A 5,058-nucleotide genomic window follows, 5' to 3' on the forward strand; every position below is an offset into this window, starting at 1 on the left:
ATGATTTCTTTTCCTTTCAGTATATGCCCAGTAGTGAAACTGCTGGGTCAAATGGCAGTTCTGTTTTAAGTTCTTTGAGAAACCCCTGAACTGCTTTCTGCAGTGGCTAAACTATTTTACATTTTCACCAGCAGCGTAAAACTTTCCCTTTTCTCTATAGCCTCATCGCCCATATGCTATTTTTTGACTTTTCCTCCCCAAAGTCTCAAATTTTATTTAAATAGCCTCCAGTGAGAACAGAGTGGGTCAGTGACTACCCCTTCTTTGTAAAGTCAATTAACCAAACCAAGGAGAGTAAGTGCACCCTGCGGCCAGCCTGCCAGCCAGTCATGTGATAGGCAGGGTGCCTCTCAATGGGAGCAGCCGCGACCACGGCCCCAGCTAGCTGCTGGGGGAGCATCCACAGTCAATCAGGGTTCTTGATGGTTTCATCCACAGACATGATCAGGCACACAGTCTCAGAGGCCACTGCCAGGGCATTGATCCATACCAAAGCTGGCTCCCACGCGAAGGCCTCAAAGTTGTCAGCAATGTCCTCGTTGTTGATGTCCACCTCCTATCACATGGCCCTGGGTATGCCATGCTTGCAGCTTGTTGAGAATCGCTGTGGCCCCAAAGCCAGCATTGTTCTACAGCTGGAATGAGACAGTCTCCAAGGCCTTGGCATATGCCCCAATCAACAGCTGTTGCTTTCGTGGAATAGTCCTTGAGGAATCCTGGAGGTACTTGGAGAGCGCCCTCTCAATAGCCCTGCCACCAGCCACCACTAACTCATTCCTGATGGCCCTCCTGATGATCATGATGACATCACGCAGGGACCACTCTGTCTCCTCCATAAACTGCTCACTACTGCCACGGAGGATGAAGGTGGATGTTGTGTCTTTGAGGCAGCCAGTAAAGAAGTTGTAGCTCTCACCTTTAATCTAGGTCTCTTCAAACACCTGGCATCGACCCAGCACATCTGCTGAGAGAGCATTCGCACTAGTCTGGATTGAGACTTCACAGGCCATCACCATCCTCTTCAGATTATCCTTAGGTACTCGGCCAGCACAGAACATTTCCGCCAGCAAAGTACTGGGTGGCCACGTCCCCAGTGGGGAGGTTGGACAAGACAACTTTGGCTCCAGAATGATGGATCCTCTCTAACTTGTCATAGAGAATGTTCTACTCAGCATCAACAATCACCTGATAATCCTCAACTGTGTGGACTTTTATCTCAGCATTATCTTTCTCAGCTTTCAACTCGAGCTCAACATTCAAAAGGGCAATCTAGGGATTTTGGTATTTTTGGGGGGGTTGCATTTGAAACCCAGCATAAGAGAAAGTCTTCTTAAATGCAACACCAGCTGGGCTCCACCCTGTACCTTCTTGATTCCAATCATTTTAATCTGCAGCAAATCATCACACATCATCACTGCATCCATCACCATCTTAGCAAAGAAAGCTTTCTGCTGTGAGATCAGTTGGAGCTCAGAGCAGTCCTGGCACACTACTCCAGCGGCCTTCTCTGCTCCACTTTATCTGCCTTCTTCACAGTCACAGCAATCTCTTTGATCATGTTAACTGCCAACTGGGTGACTGTGCAGACAGCTCGAATGTGAGCTGAGGGTATAAACCTTCCTTCACCTACAGTTTCACCTGCTTCAGAAACTCTGCAGCCAGCAAGGTCACTGAGGTGGTGTCATCACTGACCTCAGTGTCTTGGGATTTGGCAATGTCCACTAAAGTCTTTGCTGCAGGATGGACAACATGAAGTTTCAGAATTGTGGCCACATCGTTAGAAATTGTTGCTTTGGCTCTGCCATCCACAATAAGCTTGTCCATGCCACAGGCACCCAGGTTGGCTCTTACAGCCTTGGCAATCACCTGGCAGGGACTGATCTTTTTCTCAAGCTGGGAGATGCCTTGGGAGCTATCAGTCCCCTCTTTCAACAGGATAATTAGTGTGGGCATCATTTTGGAAGCTTATTCAGTGGTCCACTACTCTCCTCTCTTCTCTGTGACAGGTCCGCCCAGCAACCCACCAGATTTTTGAATTTTTAATAATCACCATTCTGGCTGGTGTGAGATGGTATCTCACTACAGTTTTGATTTGCATTTCTCTGATGATTAGTGATGCTGAGAATTTTTTTCACATTTTTTGGCCCCTTTGTATGTCTTCTTTTGAGAAGTGTCTGTTCCTATTCTTTGCCCATTTTTTCTTTTTTTATTTTAATTTTTTTATTATTACACTTTAAGCTCTAGGGTACATGTGCACAATGTAATGTGCAAGGCTTGTTTACATGATGTATACATGTGGCTATGTTGGTGTGTCTGCCAACCCAATCAACTCGTCATTTACATTAGGTATATCTCCTAATGTTATCCCTTTCCCCTCCACCTCCCCCCACAATAGGCCCCCTGTGGTGCGATGTTCCCCCTCCCTGGGTGCCAAGTGATCTCATTGTTCAATTCCCACCTATGGAGTTAGAAACATGCAGTGTTTTGTCTTTTCCTGTTCTCGTGATAGTTTGCTGAGAATGATTGGGTTTCCAGATCATCCCATGTCCCTACCCAAAGGGACATGAACTCCATCCTTTTATTATGGCTGCATAGTATTCCAATGGTGTGTATATGTGCACATTTTCTTAATCCAGTCCTGTCCACTGATGGACCATTTTGGTTGGTTTCGAAGATCTTTGCTATTGTTGAATAGTGGCTGCATATAAACATACATGTGCATGTGTCTTTAACCAGCCCAGCCCATTGATTTATATCCTTTTGTGTATTTATACCCAGTAATGGATGGCTGGGTCAAATGATATTTCTAGTTCTAGATCCTTGAAGGAATCGCTCACCACTGTTTTCCACAATGGTTGAACTAGTTTTATATAGTCCCACCACCAGTGGTAAAAGTGTTCCGCTATTCTCCTCCACATCCTCTCTAGCATCTGTTGTTTCCTGATTTTTTAATGAGTGCCATTCTAACTGGTGTGAGATGGTATCTCATTGTGATTTTGGTTTGCATTTCTCTGATGCTTTGCCCACTTTTTCATGAGGGTTATTTGGTTTTTGCTTGTTGAATTGTTTAAGTTTCTTACAGATTCTGGATATTAGACCTTTGTTGACTGTATAGTTTGCAAATATGTTCTCCCATTCTGTAGGTTGTCTGTTTACTCTGTTGATAGTTTTTTGTTTTGTTTTGTTTTTTTTGCCCTGCAGAAGCTCTTTAGTTTAATTAGGTTTCACTTTTCAACTTTTGGTTTTGTCACAATTGCTTTTGAGGACTTGTTATAAATTATTTCCAAAGGTCAATGTCCACAATGGTATTTCTGAAAATTTCTTCTAGGATTCCTATAGTTTGAGGTCATATATTTAAATCTTCAATCTGGCTGGGTGTGGTGACCCTCACCTGTAATCCCAGTACTTTGGGAGGCTGAGGCAGGTGGATAACCTGAGGTCAGGTGTTTGAGATCAGCCTGGGCAACATAGTGAAACCCAGTCTCTACTAAAAATACAAAAATTAGTTGGGTGTGGTGGCAGGAACCTGTATCCCAGCTACTTGAGAGACTGAGGCAGGAGAATCACTTGAACCCAGGAGGCAGAGGTTGCAGTGAGCTGAGATCGTGCCACTGCACTCCAGCCTGGGTGACAAGAGCGAGACTCCTTCGCAAACAATAAAAAATAAGTAAATCTTCAATCCATCTTGAGTTGATTTTTGTATATGGTGAAAGTTAAGGGTCCAGTTTCATTTTCTGCATATAAATAGCCAACTATCCCAGCACCATTTATTGAATAGGGAGTACATTTTCCCATTGCTTATTTGTGTCAATTTTGTCAAAGATCAGATGGTTGCAGATGCGCAGCTTTATTTCTGGGTTCTCTATTCTGTTCCAGCCATTATCCTAAGTGAATTATGCAGGAACAGAAAACCAAATACTGCATATTCTCACTATATACCAGTACCATGCTGTTTTGGTTACTGTAGCCTTATAGGATAGCTTGAAGTCAGGGGATGCCTCTCCTTTTTTTTGGGGGGGGGAGGGGCTTAGGATTGCCTTGCAGTTCCATATGAATATTAGAATAGTTTTTTTCTAATTATGTGAAAAATAACATTGGAAGTTTGATAGGAATAGCATTGAATCTGTAGATTGCTTCGGGCAGTATGGCCGTTTTAACGGTACCGATTCTTCCAACCTATGAGCATGGAATGTTCTTCCATTTGCTTGTGTCACCTATGATTTCTTTCAGCAGGATTTTGTAGTTATCCCTGTAGAGATCTTTCATCTCCTTGGTTAGATGTACTTCTAGAGGCGTGTGTGTGTGTGTGTCTGTGTGTGTGTGTGTGTTGTAAATGGGATTGCATTCTTGATTTGGCTCTCAGCTTGAACATTATATTTTCATACATTGATTTTGTATCCTGAAACTTTACTGAAATCATTTACCAGTTCTAGGAGACTTGTGGCAGAGTCTTGAAGGTTTTCTAGTTATTATCATATTGACAGCGAAGAGAGACAGCTTGACTTCTTTTCCTATTTGGATGTCTTTTCTTTGTTTCTGTTGCCTGATTGCTCTGGCTAGGACTGCCAGTGCTATGCTCAACAGAAGTGGTGAGAGTGGGCATCCTTGTCTTGTTCCTGTTCTTAAGGGGAATGTTTCCAGCTCTTGCCCATTCAGTATGATGTTGGCTGTGGGTTTGTCATAGACGGCTCTTACTATTTTGAGGTATGCTCCTTCAGTGACTAGTTTGTTGAGAGTTTTTGCCATGAAGGTATGTTGTATTGTATTGAAAGCTTTTTCTGCATCTATTGAGATGATCATATGGTTTTTACTTTTAATTCTGCTTATGTGGTGAATCATATTTACTACTATGCGTATGTTAAACCACCTTGCATCCCAGGAATAAAGAAAATAGGCAGCTATTGTCAGGCAGTGGACAACAGAGAGTGCAAGACTGCTATCCTTGAGAGAAGGGAAATTCCCATGGTGAACCCTACAACTGTCTGCCTGGGGACAGTTCCCCATGGTGCAATGAGCTGAAGTCCAAGCAAAGCACAGGACTCTCACTAGGTGTAGAAG

General features: G+C 43.4%; 1 pseudogene; it reads right to left on the reverse strand.

Annotated features, from left to right (window-relative positions):
* Positions 1 to 350: 350 nt before the first annotated feature.
* LOC108536655 (T-complex protein 1 subunit eta pseudogene) lies at positions 351 to 1,956 on the reverse strand (annotated as a pseudogene).
* Positions 1,957 to 5,058: the final 3,102 nt, after the last annotated feature.

Source organism: Rhinopithecus bieti, unplaced genomic scaffold (assembly GCF_001698545.2).
Source record: "Rhinopithecus bieti isolate Rb0 unplaced genomic scaffold, ASM169854v2 scaffold_13747, whole genome shotgun sequence".
NCBI classification, from domain to species: domain Eukaryota; kingdom Metazoa; phylum Chordata; class Mammalia; order Primates; family Cercopithecidae; genus Rhinopithecus; species Rhinopithecus bieti.